Genomic DNA, 21,058 nt, shown 5'->3' with positions numbered 1-21,058 from the left:
ACCATTCATCTAAGATAGTTAAGTTCAATTATGCTCATATTCAATTTTAGAGATTTCCCCGCTGCAATTTAATAATATATGTAAAACATTAATAGAGTTCCAAAACTCTGAATTACAAAGAAGGTGACCCAGTAAAGCATCACTCCTTCTGTTCACAGGACCCCCACTCACAATACTATCATCACTTCTGGTTTATTTATTGGTTTTGTGTTTCTTTTTGTATAATTTTCTTGTTTTCACATTTTTGCTTGACAGACGGGAGGATACTACATTTATTTTTGGACTTCATCTTTTTCACTTAACATAGTTCACGTGTCATACCTTGGGAAACTTTCAAGTCAAGCAGATCTGTCTCAACCTGCTTCAGACCACGGGTCAGCCAAAGAAAAGCTAAAAGCAGAAACCCCTGGAGGACTGAATAGCCCAAAGACTGTGATTTCTCTGTGGGGAGAGGCTTCGAGAAAGATGGTGAGAGAATGAAACGCCTAAATCTAATTTTAAACTACACGCTAATGTGGGGCGCCTGCCTGGCGCGGAGAGTAAAGCCTGCGCCTGCGGATAGCTGTACAGATTACCTTGAGGGGGAGAAAAAAAAAAACCACAACGAAAAAAACTATATAAAGTTCATTTTAACTAGAAAAAACACAGCAGATCTCTCCTGCGTGATCTATTTTCATTTCCCCAAGCAGTGCGAAGACTAGCACCGGGACGTCACAAGGGCGAGGCGTATGCAGAGGAGCAGGCGCGCAGAGGCTGCCGGGCCCGCCCCGCCCGAGGCCGCGGGTCCCGCGTGGGGCCCGACGAAGGCGCCCGCCGTGGTTGTGCGGGTGGGCGAGGGGGCGGCGGGGGCGGTGCGGGGGTCGGGGGTCGCGGGGGCGGCGGGAGGGAAGTGACCGTGTGTAAGGAGCGGGTGGGGCGCGAGGGTGTGTGAGGGGGCGAGAGGAGCAACTCATACTTACCTGGCAGGGGAGATACCATGATCACGAAGGTGGTTTTCCCAGGGCGAGGCTTATCCATTGCACTCCGGATGTGCTGACCCCTGCGATTTCCCCAAATGTGGGAAACTCGACTGCATAATTTGTGGTAGTGGGGGACTGCGTTCGCGCTTTCCCCTGGCATCTCTGGTCTTGCAAAAGCAGTTTTTGTGAGCTTTCCTCCCAGCGGCGCCTCCCTAAGGGTGCACCTTCACGTCGCCAGCGGGAACCTGCGATGTTCTTTTTCCGTGTATGACGTACTCGTTCTACGGATTCCCGGCGGCCGGTGTAGTTGAAGTGCCAATTGTTCAGCCAACAAGGAAGCCGCTTTCCGAAAGTTCTTCACTGTTTCTAAGGGAAAAGCCCCTTTTCAACGCTATTTCCTACTCTATTCTAATCTTCTTTGCGGAGTTACTTGCAAGGACTTGTCACCTTGGTTAGCGTGGTCCGTCGCCCAGCGGTCTCAGCATCCTCTGGTCCCGTGGGCGCATGCTGGAGAGCTGCCCCGTCCTAGAGGCTCCTGGGTGGTGCAAGGAGTGAAGCGTCAGGTCAGACTCTTGCTTTCAGTTCAGGTCATGATCTCAGGGTTTCCGTGGAGCCTAAGACTCACTCTCTCCCCCAAACAAGGAGGCAGCATCTGAGGCCTCACCTTGGCACCATCTACCGACCATAATCAGCAGCTTAACAAGAGTCCCCATTCGGTTCTATAGGCATTAAAGTTTGAGAAGCACTGATCTAACATAGTATATATATTTTTACCCGCCTGGGATGTAAGTCCCCCAGGGCTGGGATTCTGGTCTATTTTGTTGACGCTCCATGCACACTTGCCTAGAATAGCCCATGGGCATATGATAGGCTTTCAACATACTGAATGAGTTCACTTATTGATCTCAGGCTTAAAAAAGTGGATTCCAGGCGGGTTCTGGATGCTAGCTCCTGAGCCCAGGTAAGATGACCAACACTCTCCTTCCTACAGAGAAATCACAGAGTTGGAAGCACTCCCTGTCCCGTTTCATCAGTAGTACCTCTGAACATCATTTGCCGGAGCCCCTAAAAGAGCTGTACAGAACAGTCCCTGAGCTCAGGGAGAGGATCCTCTAGTCTACACCCTCAGCATCCAATGTAGCCTCCGTCAGCCCCCTCTCACACGAGAGAAGAATGGGATCATTTTCCAGACATCAGAAAGAGGTAAGTCAGGGGTTAGCACCTTATATCTGTCACATGCCTGCCTCTCTTGTTCATCCTTTGCTTCACCCTGGATCAAACGGTTGGGGACACGGACTTTATTTCTATCCTTTTGGGGTCTCCACAGGACCTGAAAATTAAATGGACATAAAACAGAATAACAGGAGGCGGGACTGGGTGACTCAGTCCACAGAGTGTGTGCATTCAGCTCAGGTCATGATCCCAGGGCCCTGGATTGAGTTCTCCGCCGGGCTCCTTGTTCAATGGGGAGCCTGCTTCTCCCTCTGCCTGCTACTCCCCCAGCTTGTGCTCTCTCTCTCTGTCAAATAAATAAAATCTTAAGGCATTTTAAAAACACACACACACACAAAACAGAATAAGAGGAGGCAAGCGTACAGATTTTTACATGTACATAGGAGACCACGTAGTAAAATGAAGACCCAAAGAGGTAGCTAGGCGGGTCCCCAAGAAGCTCGGGTTCCTTTTACTTTCTCTTTTATTTATTTGAAGACCAAGATCTGGTGCTTCATGGTCACGGATACTGGTGTGTCCTGGCGCCTATTTTATTCCACAGATTATAATGCATTATTTTTTTTAAAGATTTTATTTATTTATTTGACAGACAGAGATCACAATTAGGCAGAGAGGCAGGCGGAGAGAGAGGAAGGGAAGCTTCCCTCTCTGCTGAGCAGAGAGCCCGATGCAGGGCTCGATCCCAGGACCCTGGGATCATGACCTGAGCCAAAGGCAAGAGGCTTTAACCCACTGAGCCACCCAGGTGCCCGATTATAATGCATTATTATCCTTACCTTGATTGGGCCAGTGGGAAGCCTTTCAAACTGGCCCTCGTGTGCCTGACATGTCCACGTCGGTCACCGCACGTTGCTCTACTTTTTGGCACAGCTACGCATTCCGGGGCTTGACGAGGCCGGTGCAGACCCAGCCGTGAGGGCCATGCTGGCGGCGTGGCTCCTTGGACCCTCCCTTGCCCACCGACCTGGATTCCTGAAACGGGTCAAGATTCTCTGGACTTCCCGGAGAGGCCCTGGAGTCAGAGGGAGAGAAAGGAACGCCAGTGCCCGGGATGGACTCCCTGCCCTGGCTCCCCTGTATGGTAACAAGCCTCTCCGATCCCATCTAGTGTGTGCCCGAGACCACTCCCCCCACCCACTGAGAGTCCCACAGAGGCCCAGCAAGCCACAGGTGCACGGCCTTCCCTTGACTGAGTGCCGCCACCGCCTGACTGGGTAGCAGGTACCTCTGCACTTGCAAGGCTGGGGGGCAGCACCTTGGAAGCCCCCTGCTGCTCTCCATGACACCCCAGCCGGGAAGGGTCGGCCATGCTGGGGCCCACGCTTGCATTGGCTGGCCACCAAAACCCACTGCCCCCCCCCATCCCTCCACCCCTCACCCTGCTCTTTCCCCAAAGCACCGAAGCTAGGTCCCCAGGGGTGCCACCCCTCCACATCCCATCAGGGGCCACATCCAGTGAAGGTCTTAAGGTGTTCTCCTTGGTTCCTGTCTGCTGGTCTCTGTAGGTAGCGACCTTGGAGGCTGGGGTTTCTCTGTGGCTTCAAAGCAATCACATCTTCCTGAAGGTCTTCACCTGTTGGGCTTCCCTGGCAGGCCCTCCTGAGCCCGTGGAAAGTATGGCTCAGTCCATCTCAGTTAGCAGTGGCACAGTGGATACTGAGACTGGGTTGGGGAGAGAACCAAGAGGAGCTTGCCAGGAGAGGAAGACGTGTGGGGAAACACAGTCTTCAGTCTGAGAGGCAGAAGCAACAGCAAAAAGGAGCCCTTGGGCTCCGAGGTCAGGGATGGCAGTGGCTGGGTCCCCGAGGCTCCCAAGCGCCACACTCCCCTTGGAGTCCCATTGGAGTCCCCTCTGGGATGCGCTCCACCTGTACTTCGAGTCTCTGGAGTCTCCTTCCCGCAGGAAGGAGGAGAACAGGGAGAACCATTCTCTGGAGTTCTCCGCACCCACACTCCTCCCCCCAACAACCTGGCTCTGGCTCCAAGGTGAAGCCCATGTTCTCCGCGGTGCCCTCTGGCTAGGCCTCAGGATCTTGCTCTTCAGGCCCTGCCAATCTAGCCTGAAGGCCCAGCGCTAAGTCAGCCAGCTGCTCAGGACCCACAGGACGGCCAAGGAAGTGAACGTGCGTGCCCGTCCACGCTGGCAGCTGCCCACGCCCCACCCCACCCCTACCCCCCACTCTCCTGCGCCCTGCCTTCAGCCCTCATTGCCCCGACTCTCTCGGGCTCTGTCTGAGCTCTAAGTCTGCGCTGTGGCCGCCGATCTCACTCCGTCCCCCATCCCTTCCTACAGGTGGAGACCCCTGCGGTCAGTGGCCAGAAAGCGGGCAGGATGGAAATATCTCATCTGTTTCTACCTCCCTCCATCAGGTGTAGCCAGAGAATCGGAGAATCGGTGTGGGGGGTTTACCGCACCCCCAGCGCAGTAGGGAGGAGGCTTGTACCGAGTGTGAGGGGTCCGCGCTCCCTCCGCAGGAGCACCTGCCTCCCACCCTCCCCACACAACACCCCCGCCCCACCCGACGGCGGGCTGGGAGAGCAGGTGCAAAGCCGCGGGAAAACGGAAGGGTACCCGGGCCGCACCCCGTCCTCACACGGACGGAACCCTGAAGGCGCCTCCGACGTTCATCAGCCACACTGGCCAGGCCCATGGAGGCAGGCCCCTGCTGCACTTCGCTCCTGCCAACGTCAGCCTCCAAGCAAGCGCACGACTGGCGATGGCTTGGAAAACCTCAGGGTGACAGTTCTGTCCCACGAGCAAGCAGATTAAGCGGGTCCGCGAAGAGGCTCTTCTGGCGCCGTAAGTCTGGATGTTTCTACACCACCTGAAGGACAGGGAAGGAGACAGACAGACAGACAGACAGACGGCGGCTGGGAGAGACAGAAGCGGTGACCGTCCCCGGAGGCCGGGCAGGAGACGGCCCCAGCTCGAGAGGGACAGTTGTCCTGAAGGAAGCCGCGGTGCTCCCTGCCCCGTGGGAGGACCCGTCCGCTTGTCAGCCGCGCGGACTGGCGGGAGGCAGACCCTCTCGGGCCACCTGCTGGTGCGGAGCCGGAGTCGCTGGGGGGAAACCAGCGCCGAGGGCGTGGGACCGGGCGGCGCCGAGCCGAGGCTGCAGCCGCGTGGACCCGGAGCCTGCCGCAGAGCACGTGGCGGCCCACGGCGGCAGGAAGGCCCGGGGTGCTCCCCGGGCGGCGGCACACCCGCAGCCGAGGAGGCGGGGGTCCCGAAGGGCTTCTCGCCTCGGGCTGGGAGGGCGAGGCCGCCGGGGGGCCGCCAGCGGGCCTGGGCCGGGCGCGAGGGGGCGGTGGCTTCCCCCGCGGCGCAAAAGCGTCGGGCGCGTCCTTCGAGCCGGAGTCGAACCAGCGACCTAAGGATGTCCACGCCTCTCCGGCCTACAGTCCTCCGCTCTGCCAGCTGAGCTATCGAAGGCTGCGCGCTGGCGGGCCTGGGGCCGGGCTTTTTCTCGAAATGACGGAGGCCACGGCGCGGCCGTGCGGGACGTCCAGCGGGCCCTGACGAGCTCCGAAGCCATCCCGGAGAAGAGCCGAGTCCCCGCGGCCGCAGCGCCCGTTCCGCGCGGGGCAGCGAGTCCCCTGCGCCCGGCGGCCGCCCGGGGCGGAGGGCAGCATCCCGGGCGCGGCGGCCGAGACGCCTGGGCGCGTGCTCTCCCCCGTGGCCTCAGGTGCCCTCCCGGCGCCCCCTTCTACAGGTGGGGCCACCAGGGTCCGTGGCCCGGGAGCGGGAAACAGGGGGAGGAGGGGCGTTGGCGAACCCCACGCGCGGGCTGGGCGACCAAGGCCTTGCGGAGCGGAGGAGGGGACCCCACTGGATTGCGCACCAGGTAGGCGGCTTCGAACCGCCCAGCTACCTGCTGGTTTGTGCGCGCCTTCAGGCCAAAATAACCCTTGGGCCAAAATGACACTTGGTGGTGGTGCGGCAGATGATGCCGGCGTTCGCAGCCAAAGCGTTCGCAGCCAAGATCGTCTCGTTCGGATTCCTCAGGTCTCCTAATTTCCCTGCTTTCACCCTTGCAGCCAGATTTTTTTTTTTTTTTAATTTAATTCATTATTACTCCCCTCCCACCCACCCCCACCCGCCCCGTGCCAAGAGGAGTGGGAGGGGGAGGATTCAGATCAAGCCACTCCTCTGCTCCAAACTTTTCGGCTTGGGGGTACCTGGCTGGCTCAGTCGGTAGAGCATGTAGCTCTTGATCTCGGGGTTGTGAGTTTGACTCCCCACACACACCACACCCCCCACCCACTGGGTGTAGAGCTTCCTTTTTTTTTTTTTTTTTAGATTTTATTTTAAAGTAATAAGCCCGGGGGAGGGGGGGAGATCTTACTTAAACAAACAAACACAGAGCAAACCAACCAACCAACCTTTTGGTTCACTCAGATTGCCAGTTTTAATGATCATCGGGGAGTGCAGTGGTCGCTGGAGCTGCGGGGCTGGTCTGTTCTGAGGAAAGGCCCCGCAGGGGGATGGACCCGGCCAGGGAAGGCTCACACCTGAGAGGGACTACAGATGGCACTACCAGAGGTGGAAGTCCAAGTCAAGAGCGTCTGGCAGCTGTACCCAAGGTGATCTCAGCAGCAGTAAGTACCTGTGGTAGAATTCCGGGCGAAACGGAGCCGGGCCTTCTTGGCTGAGACACCAACAGCTGATTAAAGCAGTGTTGGAACGTCCAGGTAGCTGAATTCCAAGGGGAAATACAAATATTATCCACCAAGGGCGCCTGAGTGGTTCAGCGGGTTGAGTGTCTGATTCTTGATGTCAACTCCGGTCATGATCTCAGGGTCGCGAGATCGAACCCCAGGACCGGCTCTGCACTGGGCTTGGAACCTGCTTATGCTTCTCTTTCTCCTTCTCCCACTGCCCCTCCCCTCCCTGCTCTCTTGTTCTCTCTTAACCCCCCCCCCCAAAAAAAGCCATAGAAAGGTAGTCCCACAATGATCTTCAAGCCCCTCATGGTCTTACTCCCACCTAGTCACCTCTCTGACTTAATTTTGTACAACCCTTCAATGTTGCTCTAGACACAGGGCCTCCTTGCTATTCACACACAGTCCTACCTGGGCCTTTGCTCTAGCTGACCTCTGTGCTCTGGATGCTTTTCCCCAGATAGCCCATGACCCACTCCCTTACCTCCTCCCAGCCTTTGCTCACAGAGCACCTTCTCAGCATGGCCTCCTCTGACCACCCAATCCACCTCACTGCCTGTGCCCCTAACTCCACTCCAGATCCCCTCTCCCTCCTCAGTGCTTTCTTTTCTCAGCTCCTAACACCTACCAGAGTGCTTAAGTACCTACTGTGTCCATTGTCAGTATTCTCCCACTCCCTCTGCCCCTCCTACAAAAGAGGAGTGCCCAGAGGCCTTTTTGTCTTTTGTCACCCATTCCCGGAAGTATGCGTATATACTCAGCCAGGGGTTGTTGAATGGACAAACTCTCCATGTCCTCGAAGAGGCAGTGAGACTGCACAAGGAGGCACCAGGAGCTGGGGTTCAGCCAGGGGGAGGTGCAGAGTTACCTTGTTTGATCACGGAGCGGAGCGGGGTCTCTTCAGTTGAGAACTGTAGAACTCTCTGCCCATAACAACCCCTCCAAACTGTTGCCTCTTCTGAGATCTGACCAGGTTCTGGCATAGCTTCTAGCAGCATAAGGTTCTGTCCCTAAGAGTGACCTCCCGCCTGAGAAAGGTAGACACCTGACACACAGGCCTCCAACCTCTCTTTATTACTGTGTGTGTGTGTGTGTGTGTGTGTATATATATATATATAATTTTTTTAAGACTTCATTTATTTAAGAGAGTGAGCGAGCACAAGCAGGGGGAGCAGCAGGCAGAGGGAGAAGCAGCCTCCCGGCCAAGCAAGCAGCCCGATGCTGGACCCCACCATCCCAGGAGCCTGGGATCATGACCTGAGCCAGAGCAGACGCCCAACCGACTGAGCCACCCAGGCGTCCCTCTTTGGGCATTCATTAAAAAGCGCTTGAAGGGGGCGCCTGGGTGGCTCAGTGGGTTGAAGCCTCTGCCTTCGGCTCAAGTCATGATCCCAGGGTCTTGGGATCGAGCCCCACATCGGGCTCTCTGCTCAGCAGGGAGCCTGCTTCCTCCTCTTTCTCTGCCTGCTTCTCTGCCTACTTGTGATCTCTGTCTGTCAAATAAATAAAATCTTAAAAAAAAAAAAAAAAAGCGCTTGAAGTTGTGACCCTGGGTCTGTCAGGACTCCAAAGGATCCTTCTCAAGGCCTGAGAGCCATTCCTTTGAGATGTAATGGTGAAGGCTGGGGCCTTTGTCCCAGTCTCTGGGGGACGGTAGCCCCCTAACCTGTCAGTTCAGCTGTCAGGTAACACACACAGCTGCCCAACAGCGGTCCTACTGAACGACCGGGGGTCACTTTTCACTTCTCTGACGGTCCCGGGCCCCCTTCGTCTCATTCTTCCCGTCCAACGTCCAGGCCACCTGCGCACAGATGCGAGTGGAGCTCAGCTCTTTCCCCTCCTGTCAGCAGTTCCTGAGGAAAGTCTTTGTTCACCACTGTAGCTGTCGTCTGCTGCGTTCATCTTTGACAGAGTCCGAGTGGGAAAGGACCAGAGGGCACGGGGTGGGGCCAGCCTGTGCGCGGGCTGCCGGGCTGGACCGCCGGGGCTCCCCGGGGACACCCGACATGCTGCGGCGGCAGGGCACCGCTGAGCGCTTTGCTTCATGTGCTTGCTTCAAAACTCAGCAGGACGCTTTTCCTTCCCGCGTTCCTGGATCAGGCGACTGCATGTTGGGGCGCCGAGTGAAACTTGGGAAGACCCCAGAAACACTGCCACGCAATCTTATTGGAGCGGCTTAGCCCTTAACGTCGGCCGTCAGAAAGGCCTCTCCTGAGTTTTCGACTCGGTTTGAAAATGAGTCTCGAACAGGCGAGGACAAAAAGGGGCTGAAATTTTCTTTTCGCGGAAAGGAAGGCGAGACCAAACCCGAGTCTTGAGCCACCACCATTCCCGCTGGGCTCCGGGAGACCCCGCGTTCTCGGGTCTCCCCTCCAGGTGCGGACACCCTCGGCGCCCGCCCCCCAGGCATCCGCGGCCTCGGCGGGGACGAGGACATCCGCTGTCCCAGAGCGGGGGGACAGGGCTCGGGGACGTCACGACATGGGCGTGGCGTATGCAGAGGAGCAGGCGCGCAGAGGCTGCCGGGCCCGCCCCGCCCGAGGCCGCGGGTCCCGCGTGGGGCCCGACGAAGGCGCCCGCCGTGGTTGTGCGGGTGGGCGAGGGGGCGGCGGGGGCGGTGCGGGGGTCGGGGGTCGCGGGGGCGGCGGGAGGGAAGTGACCGTGTGTAAGGAGCGGGTGGGGCGCGAGGGTGTGTGAGGGGGCGAGAGGAGCAACTCATACTTACCTGGCAGGGGAGATACCATGATCACGAAGGTGGTTTTCCCAGGGCGAGGCTTATCCATTGCACTCCGGATGTGCTGACCCCTGCGATTTCCCCAAATGTGGGAAACTCGACTGCATAATTTGTGGTAGTGGGGGACTGCGTTCGCGCTTTCCCCTGGTGTTACTTGGTGAAAGGAAAGACTTTTTTTTCTGCTCTCTAGTGGCGTGAGTGGCCGAAGTGTGCCTTGTCGCTTAAGCTTGCGGCGCGTTGCGTTTAGCTGGGCTTCCTAGTGTCGCTCGTGTCGGCTTATTTCTATTGACCCGCACCCCCTCCCACCCCCACCCAAACAAAACACACGCAGTGAGAGAAACTACACAAGCGATGGGACGGGACACGGGGGCTTCTGCAGCCGACCAGGGAACCCTCGTCATGGAAGATTGGACCCCAGGACCCCGGGATCACGACCCCAGCCGAGGGCGAACGCTTAGCCACTCCCCCACCCCAGGTGCCCCCGAGCTGAGCTTTCTCTAGTCAATACGGGGTGGTGGCCAGTTCTTAATGGAAGGGAAGTTAGGAGGGAGGTAGGCGGGTGGGTTCTTGCAGCAGGGGAGCTCCCTCCACTCCACGTTGAAGGTGGGGAAGACGATAAGGACTGTTCTCCAGAAGGTCGCTCACCCACTGAGAATCCGACACCCAAACTGGCCAGGTAACAGGTGGCTGGGGAGGAATGGGAGGCCCTTGATACGGATGCAGATTTGCTCTTCACGTGGGGCGCGAGAATTTCTTCTCAGCAGAGAGAGGAAGATAGGCCGGGATCCAGAATCGCACCGCAGTCTGGTTTAACGCTTTTGTCACAAAACTGCTGCTTTTCTTCCCCCCTCTGTAGAGCGCATTCACAGAGTTGGCAGGAGCAATCTGGCGTTGAAAATAGGACTGGTCTGGCGGTTCTTGATTTGAGTGAATCAGGTAAAAAGTCTTGTGGCCACACAACAGGTAGGAAACGCCAAATTACTTAGTAATAAAAAAAGTCGGGTGCCTGGGTGGCTCAGTCGCTTAAGGGTCTGCTCTCAGCTCAGGTCAGGAGCCCAGTTCAGCCACCCTGCTCAGCAGGGGAGTGTACCTCTCTCTCCCTCTTCACTCCCCGCCACCCCTTCTCCCCCAATTTCCTCTGGATGCTCTGTGGGCTAATAAATAAATAAATAAATAAATCTTTTAAAAAAATGTTTGTAGAAATTAAAATTTTAAAAAAAGTCGTTTCACTGTGTACATGTGTTATACACCCAAAGAATGGTGGTTCTTTTTATTTTTATATTTTATTTATTTTAGAGAGAGGGAATGAGAGGGGGAAGGTCAGAGGGAGAAGCAGGGAGCCTGATAGGGCACTCCATCCCAGGACTCTGGGATCATGACCTGAGGGGAAGGCAGATGCTTAACCAACTGAGCCAGCCAGGCGCCCAAGTATGGTGATTCTTGATGGGTAACACCATTTAATAGGGCCCGGCATGATAAAGGGTCATTATGTGAGTGTGGTCTTTCAAAAACTTTAAAGTGTCATCTCCACCCCTATGGGTGTATCTTTACCATTATCTTTGCAGCTGTAAGTAGTTATATTGACTCAAACCAGGACCACAGTGAAGGTGAGAGGAAAACTCACCAGTGGGCTTATTTACTCCTACAGTTTTGTATAGTTAAGGGCGATTTCTTTCTTCTATAAAGAGCCCTCCAATCAAGGCAGTTAACAAAACATTTTTGTGTCAAATTCAGGGCTGGAGTACCTCTCTGGATACATAGTAGTTTTATTTTTGTATTAGAAAAGGTTACTAAATGATGGCTCACTTTAGCTCTGCTAGTAATCACCAATCCTTGAATTGCTGGGCTTAAACCTGACCATATCTATATACTTAGAGTTCGAAGTGGAAGTAATTGAAAATATGATGTAACTGTAGGAATCAGTTCCTTTTCAGTTGTGTTTAGTACCAATGTTAGTTATTCTAGAAAATTTCAGGTGTCAAGTCCTTTTGAAAACCATAGTCCAGTCCTCCTGAAGGGCTGGCTTCACTTGGAAAGCATGAATCCCACTGTTTTTTCTTTCACTTTGAATGCAAGTAAGTGACCCCAATCAGCTTTTACCAAAAGCGTAGCAGCCACTGGCACAGCTTAGTTATCTCCTTACTCTACAGTCTGGTCCCAGTATTTGAGTTGACTCCACTAGCACCACCTTTACTGTCATGACAAAATAAGTGGAAAGGTTTCTTAAAAATCTGGAAAAAGGGGCACCTGGGTGGCTCAGTAGGCTAAATGTCTGGCGCTTAGGTCATAATCCCAGGGTCCTAGGATCAAGTCCCGGATCCAGCTCTCTGCTCAGAGGGGCACCTGCTTCTCTCTCTACCTCTGCCTGCTGCTCTGCCTGCTTGCATGCTCCCTCTCTCTCAATCTCTCTCTGGCAAATAAATAAATAAAATCGTTTTTTAAAACCTGGAAAAAGTTGATGGAATGATGATAGCGGATTTCATTTCTTTAAAATACTTTGTCCTGGGGCGCCTGGGAGGCTCAGTGGGTTGGAGCCTCTGCCTTCAGCTCAGATCATGATCCCAAGTTCCTGGGATCAAGCCCCACATGGGGCTCTCTGCTCAGTGGGGAGCCTGCTTCCTCCCCCCTCTCTGCCTGCCTCTCTGCCTACTTGTGATCTCTCTCTGTTAAATAAATAAAATAAAATCTTTAAAAAAAAAATAATACCGAGAGGTCCTGCACCAACAACAATGGCTGTCGCGTCTTCGGCGGCCCGGATGCGGCTGGGCGTGTGGGGCTTTAGGGCCATGCAAGCCCGAGGCTTCAGCTCCAAACGGTCAGACTCCAGCGCTGGCTCGATCTGGGAGGCAGAAAGAGAGAGCAAGCAAGCTCTCTTCAGAAAGAGAGAGCAAGCTGAAGAGGAACAATACTTCTGAGCACGCACTAAAGAACAACTGGCAGCCCTGAAGAAACACCATGAAGAGGAGATCACCCATCACGTAAAGGAAATTGAACATCTGCAGAAAGAAATTGAGCAGCACAAGAAGAAGATCAAACATCTAAAAGACGACGACGATGATTAAATGTGTGCAGTTCCCATAGAATAGCTATATATCATCGCCCACTTCTGTGGAAACATAGTTCTGGTTTTACTAATATCTATCTGTGTGCTGCCAACAGATTATAATAAATCATCATCAATGAAAAAGAAAAAACAAAAATACTTTGGCCTAGGGTCGTGTGGGTGGCTCAGAGCCTTCGGCTCAGGTCATGATCCCTGGGATCCTGGGATCGAGCCCTGCATTGGGCTCTCTGCACAGCAGGGAGCCTGCTTCCTCCTCTCTCTCTCTGCGTTCCTCTCTGCCTGCTTGTGATCTCTCTCTGTCAAAAATATAAATAAAATCTTTAAAAAATAAAATAAAATAATATACTTTGTCCTAGGAATCGAACTACAGGATCTAGGAAGTGTTGTCAGTGGTATTGCCTGTTCTGTAAACGTGGAAACCTACTGTCTACAATACCTCAATGGTATTGGTCCACCAAATTTAATATTTTTTTTTTTTGGTAGACTGGTTTACTGCAAAATTGGGTGACTTTGAGATTGTAACTTTGTAACACTTTGTAGCCTTTAGCTGACAACACGTCCCAAATAGTTTACTTCAGTTTCACAATTATTTCAATGTGTCTGATGAGGCCTTATATCCCTTTGAAATAAGGGATTGTAACAAATCCAGTGTCCATTTCACATTGGCCTATAGTTTGGAAGGCTACCAGCAAATCATCTACATATTGAATTATTATAGATCCCTCTAAGTGGGACATATTTCTCTAAGCGTTCCTATAAATGACTACAGAAAATACGAAAGTCCTGATTTCCTTGAGAAAAATCCTCTCCATAAAGATGGGATTCCACAAGGAAAAGCCAAAAGAATTTAGACTTGTTCACCAGAGGGGCAAAAAAACAAGCAGAACATAGATCAACTGCAGAAACAAGTTTTGCAGATGACCATACTTAAGGCCAACATAATAATTCATAGTCTGTCCTTATGTGAGAGAGAGATTACCTAAGAGAAAGACCTACCTCCTGCAAAATATCTGGCTTCCTATATTTTCCCACCCTCATAGCTCATACTGTCCCTTGTGGTGTCTCTCTAGATCACATGGGGTACCCAAATGTGGCGTGATGTTTTGGTGGAAAGCGGTGGCTTGGGCAGTCGAAGAATTCACCCGAGCAGAACAAAGGAGAGAGAAGTTGATGGAATACATCACAAGGGAGTGGAGGGCAGGACAGCAGAAGAGACCGTGTCTGTGAGGAGACAGTGGGTAGGGGCTGTTTTCAAAAGGGGGAAGGTGAAGAGGTATAGGTGATATATGGGATTTCCCCCTTTTTTGGGTAACTGTGCCTATAAGTAGCTCACTGGTTAGTTAGGGCCTACAGATATTTTGAGGTGGGTCGCCTGATGGGCTTTCTATTCCTCCGGGAGCTCACTGTGGGCCCTTTCTACATTCTATCACTCAAGCCTGTTTGCCTGAAAGTGGCACCTACATTCCTAACAAGACTTTAAAGCGTATATTACCCATTCTTACTCAGTATCTTAATATTGGAGAGGATCAGAAAGATACGAAGGAGCAAGGGAGTTGTTGTTGTTGTTGTTTTTAAGATCTTATTTATTTATTTGACAGAGGGGGCAGGCGAGAGAGAGGGGGAAGCAGGCTCCCCGCTGAGCAGAGAGCCCGACGTGGGGCTCTTCCCAGGACCCCGGCACCATGACCTGAGCCAAAGGCAGAGGCTCAACCCACTGAGCCACCCAGGTGCCCCACTTTTGTTATGCCCGAGTTTTCGGGTCCGAGAGACTGCCAAGGAGCCAAGCACCACCGCCAAGAAGCCAAGCACCGATGCAATCACACGAGGGTTTATTTGACAAGCTTAAGCTTGGGCCCAAGTATAACCGACACAGCGGAGTAGGGACTTGGACCCCGAACCAGATTACAGTCGGTTTTAAATTTTTTTTTTAAAGATTTTGTTTATTTATTTGACAGAGATCACAAGTAGGCAGAGAGGCAGGCAGAGAGATAGGAGGAAGCAAGCTCCCCACAGAGCAGAGAGCCCGATGCGGGGCTCGATTCCAGGACTCTGAGATCATGACCTGAGCTGAAGGCAGAGGCTTTAACCCACTGAGCCACCCAGGTGCCCCTACAGTCTGAGTTTTAAAAGGCAGAGTAGGGGTGGACTCCTCGGTGGGTGAGGACAAAGGGGACTATGGATGATGTAGGTCTCCAAAGACTTTCGGAAGCAAGGTCTCCAGGACCTTGAGGGGCTAGCTATTGTTAGGAGAAAGGTTATTTATTACCAATAATAAAAATCTCGTGAGACCCTTTAGATGTATATCAGTGGGCCATATGCTTGGGAATGATTCTCGACACTATCTTGGAGGTTTAGAGATAAAGTTTCATAAAGGAATTGTTAAAGTAGACTTAAAGGATTCTGTTCGGACCTGTTGGGGTAGGGGGTTGGTCAGACTACGATTGTCCTTAGCAAAACCTCAAGGTAAGGGCAGTTAAGTCCCCAGGGGAGAGCCACTCTGTTTCAAGGGCTTGTCAGTAGGTAAGGAATTTTAATGATTTTCTTCTGCCTCTGTTTCCCACATCAGCTAAACATGAAGTGGGATGGCCCTTTTTTGGCCTCCACACTTTTTTGTTTTATGTTTAAAGATTTTATTTGAGAAAGAGTGAAAGAGCACTAAGAGCGGCAGGGATGCAGAGGGAGCAGGAGGCTCCTCAAAGAGAAAGGAGCACAACAGGAGATCCATACCAGGACCCTGGCCTCCTGACCTGAGCTGAGAGCAGACCCTTAAGCGACTGAGCCACCCAGGCACCCGACTTTTTTTATTACTAAGTAATTTGGCGTTTCCTACCTGTTGTGTGGCCACAAGACTTTTTACCTGATTCACTCAAATCAAGAACCGCCAGACCAGTCCTATTTTCAACGCCAGATTGCTCCTGCCAACTCTGTGAATGCGCTCTACAGAGGGGGGAAGAAAAGCAGCAGTTTTGTGACAAAAGCGTTAAACCAGACTGCGGTGCGATTCTGGATCCCGGCCTATCTTCCTCTCTCTGCTGAGAAGAAATTCTCGCGCCCCACGTGAAGAGCAAATCTGCATCCGTATCAAGGGCCTCCCATTCCTCCCCAGCCACCTGTTACCTGGCCAGTTTGGGTGTCGGATTCTCAGTGGGTGAGCGACCTTCTGGAGAACAGTCCTTATCGTCTTCCCCACCTTCAACGTGGAGTGGAGGGAGCTCCCCTGCTGCAAGAACCCACCCGCCTACCTCCCTCCTAACTTCCCTTCCATTAAGAACTGGCCACCACCCCGTATTGACTAGAGAAAGCTCAGCTCGGGGGCACCTGGGGTGGGGGAGTGGCTAAGCGTTCGCCCTCGGCTGGGGTCGTGATCCCGGGGTCCTGGGGTCCAATCTTCCATGACGAGGGTTCCCTGGTCGGCTGCAGAAGCCCCCGTGTCCCGTCCCATCGCTTGTGTAGTTTCTCTCACTGCGTGTGTTTTGTTTGGGTGGGGGTGGGAGGGGGTGCGGGTCAATAGAAATAAGCCGACACGAGCGACACTAGGAAGCCCAGCTAAACGCAACGCGCCGCAAGCTTAAGCGACAAGGCACACTTCGGCCACTCACGCCACTAGAGAGCAGAAAAAAAAGTCTTTCCTTTCACCAAGTAACACCAGGGGAAAGCGCGAACGCAGTCCCCCACTACCACAAATTATGCAGTCGAGTTTCCCACATTTGGGGAAATCGCAGGGGTCAGCACATCCGGAGTGCAATGGATAAGCCTCGCCCTGGGAAAACCACCTTCGTGATCATGGTATCTCCCCTGCCAGGTAAGTATGAGTTGCTCCTCTCGCCCCCTCACACACCCTCGCGCCCCACCCGCTCCTTACACACGGTCACTTCCCTCCCGCCGCCCCCGCGACCCCCGACCCCCGCACCGCCCCCGCCGCCCCCTCGCCCACCCGCACAACCACGGCGGGCGCCTTCGTCGGGCCCCACGCGGGACCCGCGGCCTCGGGCGGGGCGGGCCCGGCAGCCTCTGCGCGCCTGCTCCTCTGCATACGCCACGCCCATGTCGTGACGTCCCCGAGCCCTGTCCCCCCGCTCTGGGACAGCGGATGTCCTCGTCCCCGCCGAGGCCGCGGATGCCTGGGGGGCGGGCGCCGAGGGTGTCCGCACCTGGAGGGGAGACCCGAGAACGCGGGGTCTCCCGGAGCCCAGCGGGAATGGTGGTGGCTCAAGACTCGGGTTTGGTCTCGCCTTCCTTTCCGCGAAAAGAAAATTTCAGCCCCTTTTTGTCCTCGCCTGTTCGAGACTCATTTTCAAACCGAGTCGAAAACTCAGGAGAGGCCTTTCTGACGGCCGACGTTAAGGGCTAAGCCGCTCCAATAAGATTGCGTGGCAGTGTTTCTGGGGTCTTCCCAAGTTTCACTCGGCGCCCCAACATGCAGTCGCCTGATCCAGGAACGCGGGAAGGAAAAGCGTCCTGCTGAGTTTTGAAGCAAGCACATGAAGCAAAGCGCTCAGCGGTGCCCTGCCGCCGCAGCATGTCGGGTGTCCCCGGGGAGCCCCGGCGGTCCAGCCCGGCAGCCCGCGCACAGGCTGGCCCCACCCCGTGCCCTCTGGTCCTTTCCCACTCGGACTCTGTCAAAGATGAACGCAGCAGACGACAGCTACAGTGGTGAACAAAGACTTTCCTCAGGAACTGCTGACAGGAGGGGAAAGAGCTGAGCTCCACTCGCATCTGTGCGCAGGTGGCCTGGACGTTGGACGGGAAGAATGAGACGAAGGGGGCCCGGGACCGTCAGAGAAGTGAAAAGTGACCCCCGGTCGTTCAGTAGGACCGCTGTTGGGCAGCTGTGTGTGTTACCTGACAGCTGAACTGACAGGTTAGGGGGCTACCGTCCCCCAGAGACTGGGACAAAGGCCCCAGCCTTCACCATTACATCTCAAAGGAATGGCTCTCAGGCCTTGAGAAGGATCCTTTGGAGTCCTGACAGACCCAGGGTCACAACTTCAAGCGCTTTTTTTTTTTTTTTTAAGATTTTATTTATTTGACAGACAGAGATCACAAGTAGGCAGAGAAGCAGGCAGAGAAAGAGGAGGAAGCAGGCTCCCTGCTGAGCAGAGAGCCCGATGTGGGGCTCGATCCCAAGACCCTGGGATCATGACTTGAGCCGAAGGCAGAGGCTTCAACCCACTGAGCCACCCAGGCGCCCCCTTCAAGCGCTTTTTAATGAATGCCCAAAGAGGGACGCCTGGGTGGCTCAGTCGGTTGGGCGTCTGCTCTGGCTCAGGTCATGATCCCAGGCTCCTGGGATGGTGGGGTCCAGCATCGGGCTGCTTGCTTGGCCGGGAGGCTGCTTCTCCCTCTGCCTGCTGCTCCCCCTGCTTGTGCTCGCTCACTCTCTTAAATAAATGAAGTCTTAAAAAAATTATATATATATATATACACACACACACACACACACACACAGTAATAAAGAGAGGTTGGAGGCCTGTGTGTCAGGTGTCTACCTTTCTCAGGCGGGAGGTCACTCTTAGGGACAGAACCTTATGCTGCTAGAAGCTATGCCAGAACCTGGTCAGATCTCAGAAGAGGCAACAGTTTGGAGGGGTTGTTATGGGCAGAGAGTTCTACAGTTCTCAACTGAAGAGACCCCGCTCCGCTCCGTGATCAAACAAGGTAACTCTGCACCTCCCCCTGGCTGAACCCCAGCTCCTGGTGCCTCCTTGTGCAGTCTCACTGCCTCTTCGAGGACATGGAGAGTTTGTCCATTCAACAACCCCTGGCTGAGTATATACGCATACTTCCGGGAATGGGTGACAAAAGACAAAAAGGCCTCTGGGCACTCCTCTTTTGTAGGAGGGGCAGAGGGAGTGGGAGAATACTGACAATGGACACAGTAGGTACTTAAGCACTCTGGTAGGTGTTAGGAGCTGAGAAAAGAAAGCACTGAGGAGGGAGAGGGGATCTGGAGTGGAGTTAGGGGCACAGGCAGTGAGGTGGATTGGGTGGTCAGAGGAGGCCATGCTGAGAAGGTGCTCTGTGAGCAAAGGCTGGGAGGAGGTAAGGGAGTGGGTCATGGGCTATCTGGGGAAAAGCATCCAGAGCACAGAGGTCAGCTAGAGCAAAGGCCCAGGTAGGACTGTGTGTGAATAGCAAGGAGGCCCTGTGTCTAGAGCAACATTGAAGGGTTGTACAAAATTAAGTCAGAGAGGTGACTAGGTGGGAGTAAGACCATGAGGGGCTTGAAGATCATTGTGGGACTACCTTTCTATGGCTTTTTTTGGGGGGGGGGGTTAAGAGAGAACAAGAGAGCAGGGAGGGGAGGGGCAGTGGGAGAAGGAGAAAGAGAAGCATAAGCAGGTTCCAAGCCCAGTGCAGAGCCGGTCCTGGGGTTCGATCTCGCGACCCTGAGATCATGACCGGAGTTGACATCAAGAATCAGACACTCAACCCGCTGAACCACTCAGGCGCCCTTGGTGGATAATATTTGTATTTCCCCTTGGAATTCAGCTACCTGGACGTTCCAACACTGCTTTAATCAGCTGTTGGTGTCTCAGCCAAGAAGGCCCGGCTCCGTTTCGCCCGGAATTCTACCACAGGTACTTACTGCTGCTGAGATCACCTTGGGTACAGCTGCCAGACGCTCTTGACTTGGACTTCCACCTCTGGTAGTGCCATCTGTAGTCCCTCTCAGGTGTGAGCCTTCCCTGGCCGGGTCCATCCCCCTGCGGGGCCTTTCCTCAGAACAGACCAGCCCCGCAGCTCCAGCGACCACTGCACTCCCCGATGATCATTAAAACTGGCAATCTGAGTGAACCAAAAGGTTGGTTGGTTGGTTTGCTCTGTGTTTGTTTGTTTAAGTAAGATCTCCCCCCCTCCCCCGGGCTTATTACTTTAAAATAAAATCTAAAAAAAAAAAAAAAAAGGAAGCTCTACACCCAGTGGGTGGGGGGTGTGGTGTGTGTGGGGAGTCAAACTCACAACCCCGAGATCAAGAGCTACATGCTCTACCGACTGAGCCAGCCAGGTACCCCCAAGCCGAAAAGTTTGGAGCAGAGGAGTGGCTTGATCTGAATCCTCCCCCTCCCACTCCTCTTGGCACGGGGCGGGTGGGGGTGGGTGGGAGGGGAGTAATAATGAATTAAATTAAAAAAAAAAAAAAATCTGGCTGCAAGGGTGAAAGCAGGGAAATTAGGAGACCTGAGGAATCCGAACGAGACGATCTTGGCTGCGAACGCTTTGGCTGCGAACGCCGGCATCATCTGCCGCACCACCACCAAGTGTCATTTTGGCCCAAGGGTTATTTTGGCCTGAAGGCGCGCACAAACCAGCAGGTAGCTGGGCGGTTCGAAGCCGCCTACCTGGTGCGCAATCCAGTGGGGTCCCCTCCTCCGCTCCGCAAGGCCTTGGTCGCCCAGCCCGCGCGTGGGGTTCGCCAACGCCCCTCCTCCCCCTGTTTCCCGCTCCCGGGCCACGGACCCTGGTGGCCCCACCTGTAGAAGGGGGCGCCGGGAGGGCACCTGAGGCCACGGGGGAGAGCACGCGCCCAGGCGTCTCGGCCGCCGCGCCCGGGATGCTGCCCTCCGCCCCGGGCGGCCGCCGGGCGCAGGGGACTCGCTGCCCCGCGCGGAACGGGCGCTGCGGCCGCGGGGACTCGGCTCTTCTCCGGGATGGCTTCGGAGCTCGTCAGGGCCCGCTGGACGTCCCGCACGGCCGCGCCGTGGCCTCCGTCATTTCGAGAAAAAGCCCGGCCCCAGGCCCGCCAGCGCGCAGCCTTCGATAGCTCAGCTGGCAGAGCGGAGGACTGTAGGCCGGAGAGGCGTGGACATCCTTAGGTCGCTGGTTCGACTCCGGCTCGAAGGACGCGCCCGACGCTTTTGCGCCGCGGGGGAAGCCACCGCCCCCTCGCGCCCGGCCCAGGCCCGCTGGCGGCCCCCCGGCGGCCTCGCCCTCCCAGCCCGAGGCGAGAAGCCCTTCGGGACCCCCGCCTCCTCGGCTGCGGGTGTGCCGCCGCCCGGGGAGCACCCCGGGCCTTCCTGCCGCCGTGGGCCGCCACGTGCTCTGCGGCAGGCTCCGGGTCCACGCGGCTGCAGCCTCGGCTCGGCGCCGCCCGGTCCCACGCCCTCGGCGCTGGTTTCCCCCCAGCGACTCCGGCTCCGCACCAGCAGGTGGCCCGAGAGGGTCTGCCTCCCGCCAGTCCGCGCGGCTGACAAGCGGACGGGTCCTCCCACGGGGCAGGGAGCACCGCGGCTTCCTTCAGGACAACTGTCCCTCTCGAGCTGGGGCCGTCTCCTGCCCGGCCTCCGGGGACGGTCACCGCTTCTGTCTCTCCCAGCCGCCGTCTGTCTGTCTGTCTGTCTGTCTGTCTCCTTCCCTGTCCTTCAGGTGGTGTAGAAACATCCAGACTTACGGCGCCAGAAGAGC

At 55.1% G+C, this 21,058-nt stretch overlaps 1 pseudogene across 1 annotated transcript; it reads left to right on the top strand.

The window, feature by feature from the left end:
* The first annotated feature begins 12,317 nt into the window (after positions 1-12,317).
* Positions 12,318-12,650, top strand: LOC308345991 (ATPase inhibitor, mitochondrial-like; annotated as a pseudogene). Its single transcript has one exon. The product of its transcript is annotated as an ATPase inhibitor, mitochondrial-like (transcript).
* The last annotated feature ends 8,408 nt before the right edge of the window (positions 12,651-21,058 follow it).

Source organism: Martes martes, assembly GCF_963455335.1.
Source record: "Martes martes genome assembly, chromosome: 7".
Lineage (NCBI taxonomy): Eukaryota > Metazoa > Chordata > Mammalia > Carnivora > Mustelidae > Martes > Martes martes.
Note: the sequence above shows the minus strand (reverse complement) of the source record. Positions and strands in the feature narration are given on the sequence as shown.